The sequence below is a fragment of the Scyliorhinus canicula genome, chromosome 5 (genome assembly GCF_902713615.1).
Source record: "Scyliorhinus canicula chromosome 5, sScyCan1.1, whole genome shotgun sequence".
NCBI classification, from domain to species: Eukaryota; Metazoa; Chordata; class Chondrichthyes; order Carcharhiniformes; family Scyliorhinidae; genus Scyliorhinus; species Scyliorhinus canicula.
The window spans coordinates 8,734,275-8,755,530 of NC_052150.1; the positions used below are offsets into that span (position 1 = coordinate 8,734,275).

Below are 21,256 nucleotides of genomic sequence, written 5' to 3' on the forward strand. Positions count from 1 at the left end.
CACAGAACTTGGTATGAGATTAGGATTTTATTCATTCAAGAGACGCAGACGTCACTGGCTAGGCTAACATTCATTGCCCATCCCGAATTGCCCTTGAGAAGATGGTGGTGAGTTGCTTTCTTGAACCACTGCAATCCATGAGGTGTAGGTACACCCACCGTGCTGCTAGGGACGGAGATTCAGGCTTTTGACCCAGCGACAGCGAAGGAACGGCCGATATATTTCCAAGCCAGGATGGTGAGTGACTTGGAGGTGAACGTGCAGGTGGTGGGGTTCCCAAGTGTTAGCTGCCCTTGTCCTTCTAGATGGTCGTGGTCACGGTTTCGGAAGGTGCTGCCTAAATTGGCTTGGTGAGTTCCTGCGGTGCATCTTGTAGCTGGTACACACTCCTGCCACTGTGTGCCAGAGGGAGTAAATGTTTGTGGAAGAGATGGCATTCAAGCGGGCACCTTTATCCTGGATGGTGTCGAGCTTCTTAAGAGTTGTTGGAGCTGCACTCATCCAGGCAAGTGGAGAGTATTCCATCACACTCCTGACTTGTGCCTTGTAGATGGTATACAGGCTTTGGGGAGGTTAGGAGGTGAGTTACTTGCTGGAGAACGTCACAGCTCCAGGGTCCCAGGTTCAATTGGGAACTGCTATGCGGAGTCTACACGTTCTCCCCGTGTCTGCGTGGGCTTCCTCCGGGTGCTCCGGTTTCCTCCCACAGTCCAAAGATGTGCAGGTTGGGTGGTTTGGCCATGATAAATTGCCTTTAGTGTCCAAAAAGGTTAGGCAGGGTTACTGGGTACCGGGATAGGGTGGAGGTATGGGTTTAAGTGGGGTGGTCTTTATATGGCTGGTCCAGTTCAGTTTCTGGGCAATGGTAACCCCCAGGATATTAATGATGATTACCATTCAGCAATGGTAATTCTATTCAATGTCAAGAACTCGACCAAATGCTGCCTTGATGCCAAGGGCAGTCACTCTCTCCTCATCTCTGGAGTTCAGCTCTCTTGTCCATGTTTGAACCAAGGCTGTGATGAGGCCAGGAGCTGAGTGACCCTGGCGGATTCCAAACTGAGCGTCCGTGAGCAGGTTATGCTGATGACGCTGTTGATGATCCCTGCCATCATTTTACAGGAAAGTGGAGTTGAAATAGAAGGGCCAGAATTCTCCGGCTTTTGAGAGTCTCTTTTCCCACTGGCAGCACACCCCTGCCCACAGGTTTCCCAGAAGCTTGGGGGGGGGGGGGGAGCTCAATGGAAAATCCCGTTGACAAGCGGTGGGAAGAGAGAATCTCAGCACCAGCTAACAGCGTGCCGCCAAGAAACACGCGACTGGAAACCGGACAATAAGAAAAAGGATGATATCATTGAGTGTCCCTGGGGGCTGGGTGGGCTACCCTTGCTCCTATTTTTAATGGGGTGAGCACAGTAAGAAGTCTTACAACACCAGGTTAAAGTCCAACAGGTTTGTTTCAAACATGAGCTTTCGGAGTCACCTGAGGAAGGAGCAGTGCTCCGAAAGCTCGTGTTTGAAACAAACCTGTTGGACTTTAACCTGGTGTTGTAAGACGTCTTACTGTCCTATTTTTAATGTTCTTATCGAGGAGCTTTGATAGCTAAGCGTGGCTAACTTTCAGAGCCTCGTTCCTTTACTTTTGTTTGGTCAAAAGCTTGCACATCGCTCCCTACCAGCACTGTGGGTGTACCTACACCATATGGACTACAGCGGTTCACGAAGCTGGCTCACTACTACCTTCTCGAGGGCAATTAGGAATGGGCAATAAATGCTGGCCTAGCCAGCGACACCCACACCCCGTGGACCAATAAATTAAACAGAAAGTTCAGAAGCCTCCAAAAAGAGTGCATCCAGTTTAGGCCACACTTTCCTCCTGCCCTAGAACTCAATTGGGTCCAGAAAAGGTCAATTCTACTGAAGGAATTGTGGGCAGTATTTCATCTTCCCCCACCCATCAAATAAAACAAAGCAATCTTTCAAATTTTAGCAACTGTTGCAAATGTAGCCCGAGATTTATGTCTTGCCCGCCACCTTCTGTCCTATATCCTGTTTTTCTGATGTAAACATGTCTAGATTTTGTTTTAGTGTGCCCTTGTACATGTCCGCATGGCAACTGTATCAAATCTATTTCTACGCTGCATTGTAGGGAGCCACGGTTGGTCTTGTCCCTCAATTCCCTACATTTTCACAGTGAAAAGAGGAGCCCAGGATAATCTCTTATTCAATTTGTTCTGGTGATCATCACTTTGCTTCCACTGCAAAGGGAGCCCACTGGAGCGAAAGGCCACCCAGCCATATTGTGAGTGGCGGGGGGGGGGGGGGGGGGGGGGGGGGGTGGGGGAGGAGGTGGTGGACAGAGTAGGAGGGACAAAGAGGCAGAACCCTTTCTGAAGATTCAGTCAGGCATGTGGAGGCAGCCTGGGCCACAAGGCCACTCAATGCCACCGAGAGAGCAGCATATGAGCAAATGAAAGGGCCACACAAAAAAAAATGAGGTGACTTGTGCAAAGGGAAAATGCTTCATCGATAAAGTGGAGTTGGGGAGAGAAAAAAAAGCAAAAGCTTTTGACCAACCATCACTGTCTGGTAATAATGACATTTGGAGGCCATTATCTGGATGCCGCCTGATGTGGCACAATAAATCGCTGTTTTCTGCAGCTGGAATTTTATATTATGCATCAGGAGTCGTGCGATCTGGGGAAATGGAAAGTGTCCTTTCTCACAGTTCAAACTGGGAACGGTTTGGACAAGGTTGCTACAAAAAAAAATCAAACTTTAATATCTTAAAAGCAATTCCTTTCCCAGATGATCATCTTTTCAGAACAGCGCCTCGCTCACAAAGACTTGTTGTGCGTGAGAGCAGTGCCTTTGTTTTACTGAATGCTAACGAAACACTGTAAAACGCTGAAGTTAACTCTCTTAATTTCCCAGTCAAGAGACCTCTGTGCTGAAAGGACAAATAATGAAAGGACTTTTAGACAAGATGGTTTTTGAAAATTTGAAGGCGTTTGACAAATGTTTGAAAACGTGACAGGTTGCAGGGCTCGTTATTCTTCTCCCCTGCCTTTGAGTCCCAGAGATGTAGGGACTAAAGTAACGAACGCTTCCTCCACTTGACTTGCAAATGCCGAAACATGAAATAGGTTTCTTTGTTCCCTCTGTCCTCCCATGTTGCCTGTTTTTTTGTTTTTTTTGCTGCATCACTTGTTCCGTGCCTGCCTCTCTACATACTGGTGGCTGCGCTTTGTGGATTTCTGAATGTCATTTGTATCCTAACTTTTCGCCGAGAATAAAATCTGCAACTCCGCCTCCACTCTCTCAGCATCTTTGACTGGCTTTACCTCCGAGGATAGTCTGCCAAGGAATGTCTATTCGAGTGTCAAAAGGGCTGGAGGCTACTCCAGAGGCAGCTGGATTAAGGAAATGCAAGGCAGGCGAGTGCTCAGGGTGACTGGAGTTGCTACCAGCCAGAGCCCCAACATGCAGGCTGTGTAACAGGCAAAGGGAGACTTGTCTGTTGCCAAACTCGCACCAGAAGCCCTTAACGTAAGCCAAAGCGGAAATATTAAAGACCTTCAGCAAATATTGCACAAGGTAGGAATTTGGATTTCCATGTTTTTCTTTCACAAATTATAACAAGAGGAGCAAATTGTCTTCAGCCCTCAAGCGTGAAGTTAGAAAGTTGTACCTTTGCCTCTCCTGGCATTATTGTGGCCTTGGAGTGACGTTTTTAGCAGAATAACCATTTGAGGTTTGCTTGTTGGAAATATTATAATTATTTTGTTGGGTGTGTTTCTTTTTTATTCCAGTCACCTCCAGCTGACTCTCATACTCCTGCGTGTCGGGGTATCCCACAAGAAATGCAAGTGACTAAAGATATTATTCAGAATGGGAAATGGCAGCAGATTGGAGAGAGAAAGAGGGGGAAAGGGAGAAAAATGAGCGGATGTCGAATAGACGGAGGAGAGGCCGAAAGATGCAGATATGGGAAAGTGGGGAAAAATAGCAATGAATTGAAATGAAGAGTGGAGATTAGTTATCATGTCTCACGGTAGCATGGTGGTTAGCATCAATGCTTCACAGCTCCAGGGTCCCAGGTTCGATTCTCGGCTGGGTCACTGTCTGTGCGGAGTCTGCACGTCCTCCCTGTGTGTGCGTGGGTTTCCTCCGGGTACTCCGGTTTCCTCCCACAGTCCAAAGATGTGCGGGTTAGGTGGATTGGCCATGCTAAATTGCCCGTAGTGTAAGGTTAATGGGGGGATTGTTGGGTTACGGGTATACGGGTTACGTGGGTTTAAGTAGGGTGATCATTGCTCGGCACAACATCGAGGGCTGAAGGGCCTGTTCTGTGCTGTACTGTTCTAAATTCTAAATTCTAAATGTCCTGTTAGTTGTTTTTCTATCAACATTTTTATTTTGCATTTAATTAAGGCATTTTCCTCCTCCCACTTTTAATTGTTTTTGTTCACCCTCTTTTAAAGTCTCTCCTTAATTATAATCTAGCACTTTTCCGATTTGCCTTCTAATCTATTCTCTTGCTCATTGTTTCCTCTTCCATCTTCTGACAGTGGGTATGAGCTACTCTGATTGCTCAGTTGTCAAGTCTTCGAGCTGGAAGGCCAAGTAGCCGGAAGTATGTGAGGAGGCAGCAACACCACCACCTCTAAAGCTGCTTTAAGAGACATGTAGTAGAGTTTACCCGGGACATTTTTGTCCTAATTTCCCCATGAACAATTCCTGTGACTAGTTTTCTCTGTGCTCTCTTTTCCCCAGCAATAAATCACAACGAACAGCATTTTTGATTTGCCTCAAAGCAATAACATTATTCTCTAAATGAGCAGGAACCTTGGACGGGATTCTCTCAGCCCGGCGCCTCCCCAGTGATTCTCGGCCCGGGATGGGCCGAGCGGCCATAACAAAAAACCCGAGTCCTGCTGGCGCCGTTCTAACCTGGTCTTACCCGGTGGGACCTTGGCGAAGAAGGGTCCGGGGCGGCCTCTTGCGGGGGAGGCCTCTTGCGGGGGAGGGTGGTCCGAACCCGGTGGGGGAGGGGGCCTGCCCTGTGGCCTGCCCGCGATCTGGGCCCACCAATCGGCAGGCCGGCCTGTCAGGCTGGAGGCCTCCTTTGTTCCGTGCCAGCCCCTGTAGACCTACGCCATGTTGCGTCAGGGCTGGCGCGGAGAAGGGAGGCACTGCACATGCACGCGTTGACGCCGGTGCCACTGCGCATGCGTGGATTGGGTCGCTCCAGTGCCGTGCTGACCCCCCTGTAGGGGCCAGAATTACTGATCCTGAGGCCATGTTGACGCCGTCGGGAAACACGACGCCGTTTACGATGGGGTCAACACTGAGCCTCAGGATCAGAGATTCCCGCCCTTAATTTCTAGACTTTTACGCAATGCTTTAACATTCTTCAGCTCTTAGCTTCTAGTGGCTTCTGTGGTGCCTGTTCTGAGTCCCACCCAGTCTTAACCAATCAAGCACAGTGAGCATCATTAGTAAACAGACTCACATAGTCAAACACAGCACAACTGAACACAAAAAAACAGCATTTGGATTTAAATGGCAACTTTAAGATAGTAAAACATCCAGTGCACTTCGCAGGAGCATTAACAAAAAAAATTAGACAGTGGGCCACGAGGAGCTATTAGGTAGATTACCAAAATCTTGGTAAAAGAGGTAGGCTTTAAAGAGTGCCTGAAAGGAGAAAATAGTGAAAGAGATGGAGAGGTTTAGAGGGGGGATTCCAGAGCTTAAGGTCATCAACAGTGGTACATCAAATCGATGATACTCAAGGGGCCAGACTTAAAGCGGATATCTCAGAGGCTTTCAAAGGCTGGAGGAGATTGTAGATGTAGAGAGATGAGGCTATGGGAAGCACATGAAAAAGTGGAATTTTAAAATAGAGATATTGCTTAACCAGGAGGCAGTGTAGGTCAGTGAGAACAGGGATGACAAGTACCCAGAGCTTAGTGCGAGGAAGGAAATCGGCAGCAAAGTTTTGGATGCTCTCGAGCTTCTGGAGGAGCTACGTTTCGATGATGCTGCTGAGGGTCAGCATGTAGATGAGAAATAGGAGAGGGCCAAGGATTGATCGTTGGAGGGGACTCTAGAGGTAACGGTGCTGGAGAGGGAAGAGAAACCGTTGAAAGTGATTCTTGTATTTCGTTTGATAGATAAGAAAGGAACCAAGTAAATGCAGTTCCAGCCAATGAGACTTTAGTAAAGTGATATTGGAAGAGGAAGGTGCGGTGACCTGTGTCAAAGGTTAGAGAAAGGTGGAGAAAGATGAGGAGGGAAAGTTTGCAATATAAAAATGAAAATGCTGGAAATGTACAGGAGGTCAGACTGCATCCATGGAAACAGAGTTAGCGTTTCAGGTCACGATGATCCTTCAGAGTGCGATGACTGAGGGGTCATCACAATCTGAAAGGTTGGGCAGGATTTTACTTTCAGGGACCTGGTGTCAGGGAGAAGTCAGGCTCTTCAAACACGCTCCAGTTCTGGCTTCCACCTCAATTTTACCGGTGGCAAATCCTGAAAAGGAGCCATCGGCTGTACGGTATGGATGTCCGCTCTGCTGGACCAATCAAGGGGTCAGCATCTCTGCGGCATCACCAGTAGCAATGGTCACAGTTGAGATATGTAGGGGCCCTGGAGCTTACATGAATTAAGCTGTACGAAACTTTATAAAAACTTTTAAAAGCTATCCATGGAGGGAAACTCCCTCTGACCTCATCATTGTGGCCGTCGGTGCTGCTTTACCTGCCTGCGCTACCCTCTTTGAATGAAAAAATGCAAAACATTATTCCCTTGTTCCCCCACTACCTCCACCCGAGACTCTCAGCACAAGGCCACCTACAATTATCTTGTGGCCTCCCCATCCTGTGGGCATGTGATCTGCCATTGGCAGAATGCTGTTGCCCTGGTAAAATAGCCAGAAATTGGCCATTTCAATATTTAAATTTGCTTCCTGCCTCCGTGTGGTGGGAAAACCCATTGGGAGGCAGTCCTGCCATCGATAAAATTCCCCAGTGGCTGGGCCAAGGCAGGGATTATTATTACCTAGGAGTTAAGTGCTTTCACTTCCTCTTTTTCTCAGCAGAAAGCACTTAACTGCCTTTGATGGTTAGGTTAGCAGGTTACTTGAGACGCATTCAAGGGTGAAGGGAAATGAAAATAAACAATCCAAATATCTGGCTGTCTGGAAGCAATTACCCTGTCAATTGCAGCCTATTAAAAGCTATTTCTCTTTGAAAGTGAATAGAAGCCTTGCAGATCAAAGGATCTGAAGAGGTTTACATTTTTGTGATGTGTTTTGACTTTTTAATACCTGCTTCTTTCTAGACATCTATCTGAGACAGCAGGTGTAAGGGACAGGTCAGTGAAAAAGCACTGTCCACTGTCTTTGCCTGGTAGCTCTGTAGCTTCCAGGCAGGGGTGAATGATTGTAGGGTCTCTATTATGTGGGGGTTCTCTGATATATGGGGGTTTCTCTGGTGGGGGTCTGGTGGGAGATTTGATGGGGAGGCTGTGGGGTTGGGGTGAAAAGGATTTGCGTTGTGGGAGGGGGTGGGGACCCTCTGATGGACTTTGGGAGAAACCGATCTTAAATACTTACCCCTTTGGCCCAGCACAAGATCCACCGCGTCAGGGTAATGCCCACACCAATCTATGCCTGCGTGAATCCTGACCAAGAAGCCCGGAGCATCACGGTGTCAAAGAGAATCTGATGTCCAGCTCATTAATAGGATGCAAATAGGTTCAAATGACCCACTTACATTCTCCCGCTGGCACGGGGTGTAAATCTCGATATCACCGCTAACGGGGGGGGGGGGGGGGGGGGGGGGGGGGGGGGGACTGGACCATCCAAAATGTGCCAATCCTGTTTTCCCTCCCCAACGCGAACTTCTCTGCTGCACCGGGAACTCCGTTACTGGCAACAGGCGTCAGAGAATCCCCCCGCCCACTCTCACCCTCACCCCCCCCAATCTCTCCTTTCACCCTTCCAGCCAGCTTTTAACCCAATTTGTTACACTTCTCTAAACCCCTTAGTTTCAGCCAATGATCTACTGGGTGGTACCTTTCCCAAAGGCTGCCTGAATTCCATTCCTGAGTACGACACGGAATACTGACATTTCAAAACAAAGGGTTGGATTATTTTCCTGGTTAGCTGTAAAAATAAGTCAGCTGATGTCGGGAAGGAAGTGATGTCAGGAAGGAAGTGATGTCGGGAAGGAAGTGATGTCGGTTTGGTTTGGGCTTCATTGAGAGGGACAGGAGAGATTTGCGTTGATGTTCCGAGCCAATGGTGCCCGTGATTGAATCAGAAGACCGGCCATGAGTGTGTTGAATGCTGGGATAGACTCGATGGGCTGCATGGTCCATTCCAATTCCTATTTTTTATGTTCCCGTGGTTAGGAAATCGAGAAGGCCGCTCATTTGGCCTGTTGTAATAAATATGAGTGTAAATATATATATTTTGGGTGGGATTCTCCGATCCCCCAGATGTGTGTTTCGCCAGCGGTGGGATACTTGTCAATTCAAGCCACGCCACACCGTCGGAAAACCCACGGGAAGGGGTGCGCTCGCGGCAGGAACAAAAATTCCCAATGGCCGGAGAATTCCGGCCTTTATATCCATTCAATTCAGTGCCGGTAACACTCGACCCCCACTCGGTGATCAGCAGTTCTACAAAGCCTGGCCACAGACACCCTCCATCAGGAACACATTTTATCCTCTCGTAATGTCACATATTGCCTCAAGCTGCTGTTTCAACTATTTTCAATCTTTCACGCAGGCAAATAAATATTAAATGGACTGCTCCTGGCAAACCTTTGTGACTTCCATACGGCTGTCAGGGAGAAATATATTGAATGACAAATTCTGAAACTGTGTCCTGCCTGAGACCTACAGCGCGAGGAGGTGGAATTAAAGATAAAGAACCGCCAGCACAATTCAGAAACAAAGTATCTCTAATTTCTCACCCATCTCTCCTCATGCTCTCTCGGGACCTTCATCTACTTGCACACGGGACGCGGACTTCACTGGCTAGGGCAGCATTTGTTGCCCATCCCTAAGTGCCCTTTGAGAAAGCGAGCTGCCTTCTTGAACCGCCACAGTCCATGTTGGTGTAGGTATACCCACAGTGCTGTTAGGGAGGGATAGTGAAGGAACGGCCAATATATTTCCAAGTCAGGATAGTGAGTGTTATGAAGGGGAATCTCCAGGTGGCGATGCCTCATCTACTTTTATACTTTTTCCGACTTTCCTTTGTGATAGTAAAATAGATACTTGACGCGATTCTCCCCCACTGTTCCACCCGGCATGCCTCCCACTATTCCCAGAGAGTCCATAAACATGGTTTGCAGCAGATGCCAAACATAGCGCGATGCTCCCAGTCCACGGCACAGACCCAATCGGTAAATCCGTGAGCCGGAAGAGAACATTTAAATGAGTATATGGGGCGGAATTCTCCGACCCCCCGCAGGGTCGGGGAATGGCCCAGGGTCTTCGTAAATCCCGCCCCCGCCCCCGCCGTGGCTGGAATTCTCAGCCACCCGGGAATCGGCGGGGGCGGGAATCGTCCCCCCCCCCCCCCCCCCCCCCGGCAGCGATTCGTCGGCCCATCGTCGGCCGCTGTCAGGCCTCTCCCGCCGACGTGGTTTAAACCACCTCTGTGCCGGCGGGAACAGGCAGCGCGAGCGGGCCCTAGGGTCCTGGGGGGGGGGGGGGGGGGGGGCGCGGGGCGATCGGACCCCAGGGGGTTCCCCCACGGTGACCTGGACCGCGATCGAGGCCCACCGATCGGCGGGTGGGCCTGTGCCATGGGGGCACTCTTTTTCTTCCGCCGCCGCCACAGCCTCCACCACGCATGCCGCTGACGCTCCAGCGCTTGCGCGGACTCACGCCGACCGGCGAAGGCCTTTCGGCCAGCCCTGACGCCGGCCACATGGGCCGTTGGCGCCAGTCGGCGGAGCGGGAGCCACTCCGGCGCGGGGCTAGCCCCTGAAGGTGCGGAGAATTCCGCACCTTTGGGGAGGCCCGACGCCAGAGTGGTTGGCGCCACTCCGCTACACCGGGACCCCCCACCCCACCGGGTAGGGGAGAATACCGCTCTTAATCTCCTTTCAATATACATTTCCGGATTCTAACCAGTGTCTGCCAGCTCCCGAGATTCATTGCCTTCCAGATCCCCGGTGTAGTGTGAGGCCGGCTGGAATCACTACTGGTACATCAACGGAGGCCAGGCGTGATGGCCACAATGGTAGCATGAGGGGGAGGGGTCGAAAGGGAGGCCTGAAAGTGGGGACCTTTGGTGATCCCATAGTGGGATGTCGGTCATTTGGGGGAGGGGGCATGGTACCATTGATTGAACTGATGCCTGTGAAGGGGGGGGGGGGGGGGGGGGGGGTTCTGCTGGTGAGTTGGTGGGGTTAACGTTGACTTGAGATCGCCCTTTAAAGAGAGGACCCCAATCTCCGAGGAACCGGCCTGGCTGGCACGTTTAGGTTCCCGGGCGGCGGTGCGTCACCAGCGGGAAAAGAGAATCCCAACAGCTGGAGAATTCCAGCCCACATTGAGGAGGAAATTACGGGATACAAGCTGGGGAAAATTATCAGAAGAAGCATTTCACCCTCGTCTGAAAATGTAGCCACTGTCCTGCTGCCTGAATGGGAGATTTGGCCAATTCTCTGGCCTCGAGCCGTAACGGGACAGTGAATCCCGGCCATTGCCATCCCACAATAAGGAAAAATGTATGGTTTTAAGCGCAAAGATGACATTCTAAAGGCTGATATGACTTAAGAAGTAGCTTGTTTCAAAATGTTTGTCCCTGTCGCCAAAATAAAAGCAAAATACTGCAGTGCAGCAAATCTGAAATAAATTCAGAAGATGCTGGAAAAAACCAGCAGGTCCCGACACCTGTGGAGCGAGAATCGGGGGAGATTCATATTCAATTCAAAACATTGGACGGGATTTTATGAATTTTTTTCAAGTATTGTCTCAGGCGGGAAGTGCAGGGAGCTGTCCGCCAACTGCCTTGCCAGCTTATCCCACCAAACTTTCAAGCACATTTTTTTTTTAATTGGGAGGGACGGGACCCTCGACTTCATGTTGGCCAAAACCCTCGAGACATAACAATCAGCAATCTGAAAAAATAAAAATAAAAGGATATTCCCCATCCCACCACCTTCCCCCAACATGGAAACGAAACGGGACTGCCGGGTTGGGGGGGGGGGGGGGGGGGGGGGGGATGCTTGCATGGGGGGGATCATACAGCCGGGGCGCCGGTTAATGCCATTTATATATCTGGTAATGGAATTCCCAAGCTTTCACAGTGGAGGAATCCCATTATAGCAGTAATCTTTTTAGTATCACAAGTCGGCTTACATTAACACCGCTACTGTGAAAATCCCCTAGTCGCCACATTCCGGCGCCTGTTCAGGTACACAGAGGGAGAATTCAGAATGTCCAATTCACCTTACAGCACGTCTATCGAGACGTGTGGGAGGAAACCGGAGCACCCGGAGGAGACACGGGGAGAACGTGCAGACTCCGCACAGACAGTGATCCAAGCGGGAATCGAACCCGGGATCCTGCCGCTGTGAAGCAACAGTGCTACCCACTGCGCTATGTCATTGGAAGGGGGGGGGGGCAAGGACAGTGGAGCAGGGAAATCCCTCCGGCGTGAAAGCAGTTTTGGAATTCCCCCTCGGTTCTCGGGCCTCGCCATTCCCGCCAGTCGAAAATTGGGGCGGAAAATTGCTTGACTTACAAAGTAATTGGCCTCACTGCCCCAGACAGATTAGTGTTTTTCAGCGTAGTCAGTGAGGTGGCTGTGTGAGGAGGAAAGGAGATCAGATTCACAGGCAGTTAAAGGCATTCAAAGATATACTCATAGCCACTGCCTGGAAATGATGAGGAGACAGCTGAGAATAAGCAGTGGCTGTAAGTAGTGTTGGTAATGTAGCACTAACAAGACAATTGTCATAAAGGTGCTGCTGAGAATTCAACGGTGTGTGCTTCTGGAGCACGTCATTTAGGGGCAAAGTGGATGAGAAAAGGTTTATGCATTAGTTTAATTGCAGCGTGGAATCGCTGCTGAAATGTTAAAACCTTTAAGTGTTGTAACAATGTGAATGCTATGTAATTAAATGAAAATTAACTGAAGAAGTATGTCTATTTCATATTGAGTTGAAAGTAACACAATTCCATGATGTATAAAGGTTACATCTGCATAATGTTTTTTTAAATTGATACCTTGTGTTAAATTAGCAAACTTTCACACAGGACAACTCAAAGTTTAACTGTATGAAAGAGCAGTTCACATGTGACTTCCTCACTCATGATCCACTCAGGTGCTTGCAAATTTTGAATGTCAGTATTTTATCTTTTTATACTGTGCTCTTATTAAATATTCATATAAAGTATTCATAAGATACCCAATGCTAAGAGCTGCAAATATCTGGAAACCATCCACCACTGAAACTGACAGGGTTTTTCATTTAATACCAGCGCAATTGATATTTCTCATTATTTTGCCACTTTTATACCCTTTAATAATGTGTCATTTTGAAAAGATATTCTCATCTGACACTGCAGGAGACTGCATTTATCATGGGTTTTATTCTTGCATCCCGCATTAAACCTACAGTGGCACTCCTTTTGCAGAACCATTTTGTTAATGAAGTCCAGGACACAGAGCGTTTGCTACTCACCTATCATGGGCCTGGGAACAGTTGTAAGCCATTCAAAACATTGAAATGACATGCAAGGAGGTTGAGACTATCCTTTGTTTTTTTTTGCCACATTAATGATTGCACCCTGTCCCACAAAAGCATTGCCAAGGCAATCTGCAGATATCGAGGATACAGATGTCCAATGTGGCTTGAGGAACTGGGAACCTTACTTTGCCTCATTAATCCCTTCACCTCCTTATCGGACCATGCTAAGAGTCAAAGTGAATCTTCATAGACAGGCACACTGATGCCTTTGTCTTTATTACCATTGCCTGATGGAGGCCAAGCAGCTGTCACACAAGGCAACACTGGGGAGGCGGTGGAGAAGTGGTATTGCCACTGGACTAGTAAATCCGAGACCCAGAATAATCCTCTGGGTGCCCAGATTCAAATCCCGTCGCTGCAGATGGTGAAATTTGAATTTAATAAAAATCTGGTGATGACCATGAAACCATTGTCGACTGTCGTAAAAACCAATCTGGTTCACTAATGTCCTTGAGGGAAGGAAATCTGCTGTTCTTCTCTGATCTGGCCAACAAGTGACTCCAGATCCACAGAATGTGGTGTGAAGGATTTAGGTTATTCTGGACCTGATTATACTTTATTAATAACCTATGCTCTAGGTTAACCCACAAAAGAGGGAAATCTGTTTCTCTGCTCAGACTCAAAATAGATCTCACGAAGGGAAAATGCTTTTCCGAGTCTCAGACAGTTAAACAGGATCTCAGTTACTTTTAATGGGAAAAGTTCAGATTCGTCACTCATAACTAAATCTTTACCTCCAACATCGTGGGTCCTTAGTCATTTAAAACTTCCTAAATGAGTGTCCAGGAGTTTAGACTTTGAGAGTGAGTCTACACAGTATAATTTTAATCAAAGTATTTTTATTATAAAAAATACTCCTCATAGCTACACAATTTCAGAGTTAAAATATAAATCAAATAACAGCCTTTAATTGTCTGTTAATATACTAACTTCTCTCAATAGAATGAGATATCTGAAACATGGAAAATCCTAAAGTATCTCCTATCAATTTCTTAATACATTTCTAAGAAGTTATACAAAACCATGCTTAGAACACCCGTGGTTTTGTCTGATGAGACAAGCTTTTAAGAACAGAACTGACTCTCACCCCGAAGGGGGGGGGGGGGGGGGGGGGGGGGGGGCGGTCAGTAGGAAAATTTGTTGATGTGATGTTCTGCTAAGATGCCTTCTTGGTATGTACATGAAATTCCCTTACCGGTCAAGGACGGCTTCTGTCATTCTGTCATTTTTGGTTGGTTAATTACCTATAGCCAAATGGCTAATTGGATGTGTTATCATTAATAAATCTTTTAATGGTCATAGGGTCTGTGTCAATGTCAGGTGTCCTAGGATATATTGGCAAAGGGGGCCCGTATCAAGGCCTGTCTTTTTTCAGTGTTGTCATGTTCTTTAGATACAAAAACAGACACTTCTGTGAGGGTGTTATTCTAAGTGTCAAGAGGTATAGTTAGGGAAAGATTTGTGTATCTGTTTATCTGAAGGATTCCCTGTCCTTATGTTTTGACTATCTATAGGTTCAGGGAGTAATCTCAAAGAACCTTTATGGTTTGTCAAAAGAACAGCCTTTCTTTGTATTAATGAGTCTTTGAAACCAGCTTTGAGTTTCTCCTATCAGCTGGTAACCTCTCCCTGACCTTTAGCTGAAGTGGTTTTATTCCACATTGAATTAAAAAGCTGTTTGTATTAATGCCTTATTTTAAACCAAATTCTGCGGCAGACATGATATTCATCACAGTGATTGACTCTTAACTGCCCCTCAAGGGCAATTAGTAACGGGCAATAAATGCTGGCACAGTCAGCGACACCCACACCCCATGAACAACTAAGAAAAAAACATCCCAATCATTTGAAGAATTTTTTGAGGGATGCATTCAGTCAGCATTTATTTTCCATCGCCAATTGCCCTTGGGAAGGTGGTGGTAAGCCACTTTCTTGAACCGCTGCAGTCCATGTGGTGTAGGTACACCCATTGCGTTGTTAGGGAAGGTGTTCCAGGATTTTCATCCAGGGACAGTGAGGGAGCAGGGATATGTTTCCAAATCAAGGGGATGAGTGACTTGGAGGGGAACCTCCAGGTGGTGGTGTTCCCAGGTATCTGCTGCCCTTCTCCTCGCTGGCAGAGGTCGCAGGTTTAGAAGATGCTGTCGAAGGAACCTTGGCGGCTTCCTGCAGTGCATCTCTTAGATGGTACACACGGCTGTCACTGTGCGTCGGTGTTGGAGGGAGTGAATGTTTGTGGATGGGGTGCCAATTACGTGGGCGCTTTTCTCCTGGATGGTGTTGAACTTCTTGAGTGTTGTTGGAGCTACACTCATCCAGGCAACTTGAAAAGCTCTAGTGGACGGACATATGATTCATGGCTAACTAAGGAAGTTGAAGAGATATCGAATTGAAAGAAAGAGCGTACACATTTGCAAAGATTAGTGGCAGGCTTGAAGATTGGACAGAAACCAAATGACTAAAAAGGAGGGAGGAAGACAGAAAGTTGGCTAGATATATAAAAACAGATAGTAAGAGTTTCTACCCAGATTTATAAAGGAAAAGAGTAAGTAAACGGCACATTGGTGCTTTACTCTGTGAGACTGGGGAATTAATAATGGACAATAAAGAAATGGTGATATTGTGCACCTGCCTCCAGTCTGGAGGATTCAAATTACATCCCAGAAATAAGTATGCATCCAGGGGTGAAAGGGAGAGAGGAACGTAAAACAATTACAACCACCAGGGTAAGAGTACTGAGAAAAGTATCAGAACTAAATGTTCTAAAGGTTCCGAAACTCTGGAAAGGTCCCATCAGATTGGAAAATAGTGAATGTACCTCCTGTCTTCAAGGTAGGAGGGAGGCAGAAAGGAGCAAACTACGGGCTAGCTTCACATCTGTCATCCGGAAAATTCCAGAATTTATCAACAAGGAAGTTATTGCAGGGCGCTTAGGAAATCTCAGCACAATCAGGAAATGTCAACATGGTTTGGGGAAAAGTAAACCGTGTTTGACTAACTTATTGGAGGTCTTTGAGGAAGTAACAAGCAACGTGGATAAAGGGGAACCGGGAGATCAGAGAATTTAGAGTGCAGAAGGAGGCCATTCGGCCCATCGGGTCTACACCGGCTAAATGTGTTGTTCTTGGATTTCATGATGGCATTTGACAAGGTGCCACATCAAAGGTCGCTACACAGAATGTGTAGTGCTCACGGTGTAGATCACAGCGAATAACATATTAGCATGGTTAGAGGATTGGTTAGCTGCCAGGAAACAGAGAGTAGGCATAAATAGGACATTTTCTGGTTGGCTGGCTGTAATGAGTGGAGTGCTGAGAGCTTAATTATTTACAATCTTTATCAATGGCTTGGATTACAGTATCGGATGTATGGTTGCTAAATTTGAAAATAGCACAAAGATATTTAGGAAACTAAGTTGTGAAAGGGACGTGAGTCTGCAAAGGGATATGGATAGGTTGAGTGGGCAAAAAAATTGATAAATGGGATTATAATGTGGGAAAAGGTGAACTTGTCCACATTGAAATGAAATGAAAAAATGAAAATCGCTTATTGTCACGAGTAGGCTTCAATTAAGTTACTGTGAAAAGCCCCTAGTCGCCACATTCCGGTGCCTGTCCGGGGAGGCTGGTACGGGAATCGAACTGTGCTGCTGGCCTGCTTGGTCTGCTTTAAAAGCCAGCGATTTAGCCGAGTGAGCTAAACCAGCCCCTTGCTAAACCAGCCCCTTGATGGGAAGAATAAAAGAGTAGTGTATTATTTAAATGGGAAGAGATTGCAGAAATCAGTGCTACAGAGGGATCTGGCTGTTCTGGTACATGAATCCAGGTACAGCAAATGATTATGAAGGCAAATTGAATGTTGTCATTTAGTGCAAGGGGAATGGAATATAAGGATGTTTTGCTCATGATATATATTGCGGAATCTTACCAAATTTTTTCAAAGTGCTAGGCTCAGGTTGAAAACCGACATGTAGTTCTCCAGCTGCTCAGACCAATTTTCTCTCCAGATATTGAACCTCTAAAAGAAAAAAAACAGTGGGTGGGGTTTACACCGTCACTCTGGAGGAGCGAGGCTCAATGGAGTCGACACCCAGCTCCACAGAGATCGGGGCGCCATCTTTAAAGAGCCCCCCGATCAGGACTGAAGTGGAACTCCTTACCCTCCCCACCATGGAAATATTGCCCCCAACCCCAGCAATCATCAGCCCCCCCCCCCCCCCCCCCCCCCGCACCCTGGTATACTCAGCAGGGGCTCTCCGACCCCCAGAAAATCATCGGACGCTCCCTTAACCACCTCAGGAGTACCATCAACGTTCCCTCCTATCAGTGACCGCTCTCCGCTTCAATCCCCCCCCCCCCCGTGCCTGAACGTTCCCCTGTCACTACCCGCTCTACTCCACCTCCACTCACCCTACCACACATAACTAGAATCTTCCCCCTTCCCCCCCCATTGGGGCTCCCACGAGGCCCCCCCCCCCCCCGGTACTGCCCTCTAACACTGTCCCCTGGCACAGGTTAGCACTGTGCCAACCTGGCAGTGTCAAACTGTGCCTGGCACTGCCCAGGCATGTTCCTGTCTCCTGGGGGGGCTAAATTTACCTTTGTGCCCACGGAGTGACCCCCTCGACTGAAACTCATTTAAAAAAAGCTGTTGTAAACCTCACCGACGTGTCGCCACGTTGGCGAGGTTTGAATATTCAGTGGGGTGGTGGTGATCACATGGGGCGGGGGGGGATGCTGGCTAAATATATCCAAATGCATTCAAATTTGTTTCTCGCCCTCGTGCGTCGCTGGCAAAGGGCAGGGAAATTGGCAAACGGGATGTCTCCAGAGAGAATCACGATTCCCAATTCTCTCCGGATTAACCGTTCTGTCTGACAGTGAAGCAGGCTGGAAATTGTCTCTCTCGGGTATTGGTGAGGGCACATTTGGAGTACTGTGTATTTTTGGTCTCCTTATTTAAGAGGAATATAATTGCATTGGACCCAGTTCGGAGAATGTTCACTTGACTGGATCCTGGGAAGTCAATTGACTTTTGACCACTCTCCAAATGTTCCAGTCCCAGCATCGAAGATGTCCACCACCGGCAGAACTGGAAACTCACAGCCAATGTCTTTGGGCAGCACGGTAGCATAGTGGTTAGCACTGTGGCTTCACAGCGCCAGGGTCCCAGGTTCGATTCCCCGCTGGGTCACTGTCTGTGCGGAGTCTGCACGTTCTCCCCGTGTCTGCGTGGGTTTCATCCGGGTGCTCCGGTTTCCTCCCATAGTCCAAACTCGTGTAGGTCAGGTGGATTGGTCATGATAAATTGTCCGTACTGTCCAAAAAGGTGAGGAGGGATTATTGGGTTATAGGGATAGGGTGGAAGTGAGGGCTTAAGTGGGGCGATGCAGACTTGATAGGCTGAATGGCCTCCTTCTGCACTGTATGTTCTATGTCTCAGCAACTACCTGGTCAATACCATTCAGGATCTTAGAAATTCCAATCAGATCACCTCTCATCCTTCTAAACGTCAGGGAATATCGATGCAATTTACCCAGCCTCCGATCATGGAACAACCCTCTCACCTCACGGACCAATCCAGGGAACACTCACTGTGCTGCCTCCAATGCAAGTATATCCTTCCTCAAATATGAAAACCAAATTTGCACACAGTATTCTGTCGCAAATAATCACCTCTCGGCTGCCCAAAGCCTCTGCATGATCTACAAGGCACAAGTCAGGAGCATGATGGAATACTTTGTATATGTCTGAATGAGTGAAGCTCCATAACATTCGCGAAGCTCAACACCAACCAGGACAAATCAGTCTTCATAGTTAACGCCCCATCCACCACCTTCAATATTCACTACCTCCACCACAATAGTGTATCATTCAGAAGATGCACTCTGAAGCCTCGAATCCCCGCTGGTGACGGCTCCAAGCTGCCAGCGGCAGCGGGAGGGTGCAAATGGATTATTGTAACTCATTTTGTATCCAATTAACGGGCTGGCCCCCAATTCACCCCCCCCCCCCCCCCCCCCCCCCCCCCCGGTGATGCTGCAGTCCTCACGGCCGGGATTCATGCGGGCTTTGATTGGTGCAAGTATTTTTAAACATGGCCCGATATCAGGCTGGCATTTTGAGTGGGTTGACCGATACCGAGGTGGACCTCATGGTGGGTCAGGAGGGTAAGTATGTACCGTAGGTGCCCCCTATCGGAGGGCCCCCCTCCCCAAAGTGCAAATCCTTCCCACCTCACCCCACAGCACCCCCATCAGAACCCGCCTCAGATATGGGGAGGTTGTGTCAGATATGGGGGGGGTCTGATAAGGGGGCGTGTCTAATATGAGGGCACGTCTGATATGAGGTGTCTCTGATATGGGGTGTCTGATGGGGGTATCTGATATTGGAGGGCTCTGATATAGGGGTCTGATTTGTCTGATATGTGGGCATGTCTGATATGTGGGGTCTCTGATATGGGGGGTCTCTGATATGGGGGGTCTCTGATATGGGGGGTCTCTGATATTGGGGGGTCTCTGATATGGGGGGTCTCTGATATGGGGGGTTCTCTGATATGGGGGTTCCTTGATATTGGGGTATGATGGGGGGCTCTGATACTGGAGGGATCTCTGATGAGGGTCTCTGATAAGGGGGTCTGATGAGGAATCTGATGGGGAGTGGTCACTGATGGGGTTCTGTTGGGGGATCAGGTCACCCTCATGCATGTGTTCTGTGTGGATGGGGGGGGGGGGGGTGCATGGCCCAGAAATTCCCATGATGGTGGGGGTGAGGGGGGAAGGATTTGTATTGTGGGGGTGAAAGCGGCCAGCCACTAGACCTCGGTGTCGATCCGTCCACTCAAAACCCCAGCCCAATATTGGGATTCGGAACAGATTCCCGGGAGCTCCCCATCATGCATAAATCTGCAAACGGCAGTGGAAGGTGATTCAACGGCATGTTTCAAAAGGAAATTGGATAACTACTTGAAGGAAAGATATTATAAGGCTGTAGGGAAAGAGCCGTGGTGTAGCCTTGTCACAACACTCTGGGTTAGTGCGTGGTCAATGCCAGCCCCACTTGACCCAGAGTCTCAGCACAGGGGAATTATATTTTATTTAAAACACCCAAGGTTCTTGGTTGAGCCAATAAACTACAGTCACCAATTATGTACAGTATGTAACTGACTGTCTGCTACCCCTTTCCCAATTCACCCCTTCCTAACTCAACCACACACACACAAACAACACAGAGGGGAAAGGGTGTTGGAAAGGGAAAGAAAATATGAATAAAAATAAAAGGATAAGGATCTTTGATGCACTGCGATGTCTTCCAGTCAATGCCTTTCTGAAGTTCAGGCTCTTGTGTTGGTACTTCCTCCTTCTAACTTGAGATGGTTTTCTCTGGAAAGTTTATCTACTTTCTCTGCCGACTCAGCAACATTTCCGTTTGACAGCAAAGGATGTGCCAGGGACTCACTGCTTCCAGAACAATGGAGCAAGCAGGAGTGAGGAGTGCGCCAGAGAGAGAGATGCTTTCACTTCCAATGTCTAAAGCATCACGCAGGAATCAATCACTGACTGTTGTCAGGTAGAACACTGTCCCTGGCCAACCCACCGGTTGTCAGTTAACCAATTGAACCAATTCCCTCCAAAGTCGATTCTAGCTCTCAGTGCTAGAAGAGTCTGGCTTCTCCTTTCCAAAATAAAAAGCTTGGGAACACAATATCCTGGCAAGCTGGCTGCTTCAACTTTGAATCTTCTGCTTAAAAGCAGATCCTTTGATCCACAGACCAAAATAGTAACAAGAAAAGTAAAGAAATGGGAACAAAGAAAATAAACAGGAAGGACTCCTATCATGGATACAGGATTGGCTAGCTAATAAGAAACAGAAAGAAAGCATGAATGGGTAATTTTTGAGCTGGCAGGGTGTAACCAATGGAGTGCCACAGAGATCACTGCTGGGGCCTCAACTATTAGAATTTACATCAGTGACTTGAATGAAGAGACCAAATGTAGGGCTGTTAACTTTGCTGATGGCACAAAGATATTTAGGCCAGTAAGTTGTGAAGAGGACATAAGGGGCGGGGATTTACCGGCTGTTCACACCAGCAGGAAATTCCGGTCCCACGACAGCGCACGGGTTTCTGAGCGATGAGGGGCGCTGTCACCGGGGAGATCCCGTTGACCGCAGTGGGACTGGTAGATCCCGCTGGCGGGCCGCCTCTACCACCGGAAAACACGCGGCGGAGTGGTGGTAACTCCCGCCCAAGGAATCTAAATGTAAGGAGGTTTTGGTACAGTTGCACAGGGCTTTGGTGAGGCCACATCTAGAGAGCAGTGTACAGTTTTGGTCTCCTTATTTAAGAAAGGGCATCATTGCATTAGGAGAAGGTTCACTTGACTGATTCCTGGAATGAAGGGGTTACCTTTATGAGGAAAGGTTAAACAGATTGGATCTATATCCATTGGAGTTTTGAAGAATCAGAGG

General features: G+C 48.1%; 1 protein-coding gene across 2 annotated transcripts in view; it reads left to right on the forward strand.

Annotated features, from left to right (window-relative positions):
- The window catches only part of LOC119965747 (cadherin-20-like), a 185,027-nt gene that overhangs the window by 86,917 nt on the left and 76,854 nt on the right, over nucleotides 1–21,256 (forward strand). The window contains exon 1 of one of the 2 annotated variants that reach the window (XM_038796531.1): nucleotides 3,351–3,597. The exons of the other annotated variant lie outside the window; for it this stretch is intronic. The gene's annotated coding sequence lies outside the window, so the exon portion shown is untranslated. Of the gene's footprint in view, nucleotides 1–3,350; nucleotides 3,598–21,256 lie in introns of those variants that run through there. 2 annotated transcript variants of the gene reach the window in all.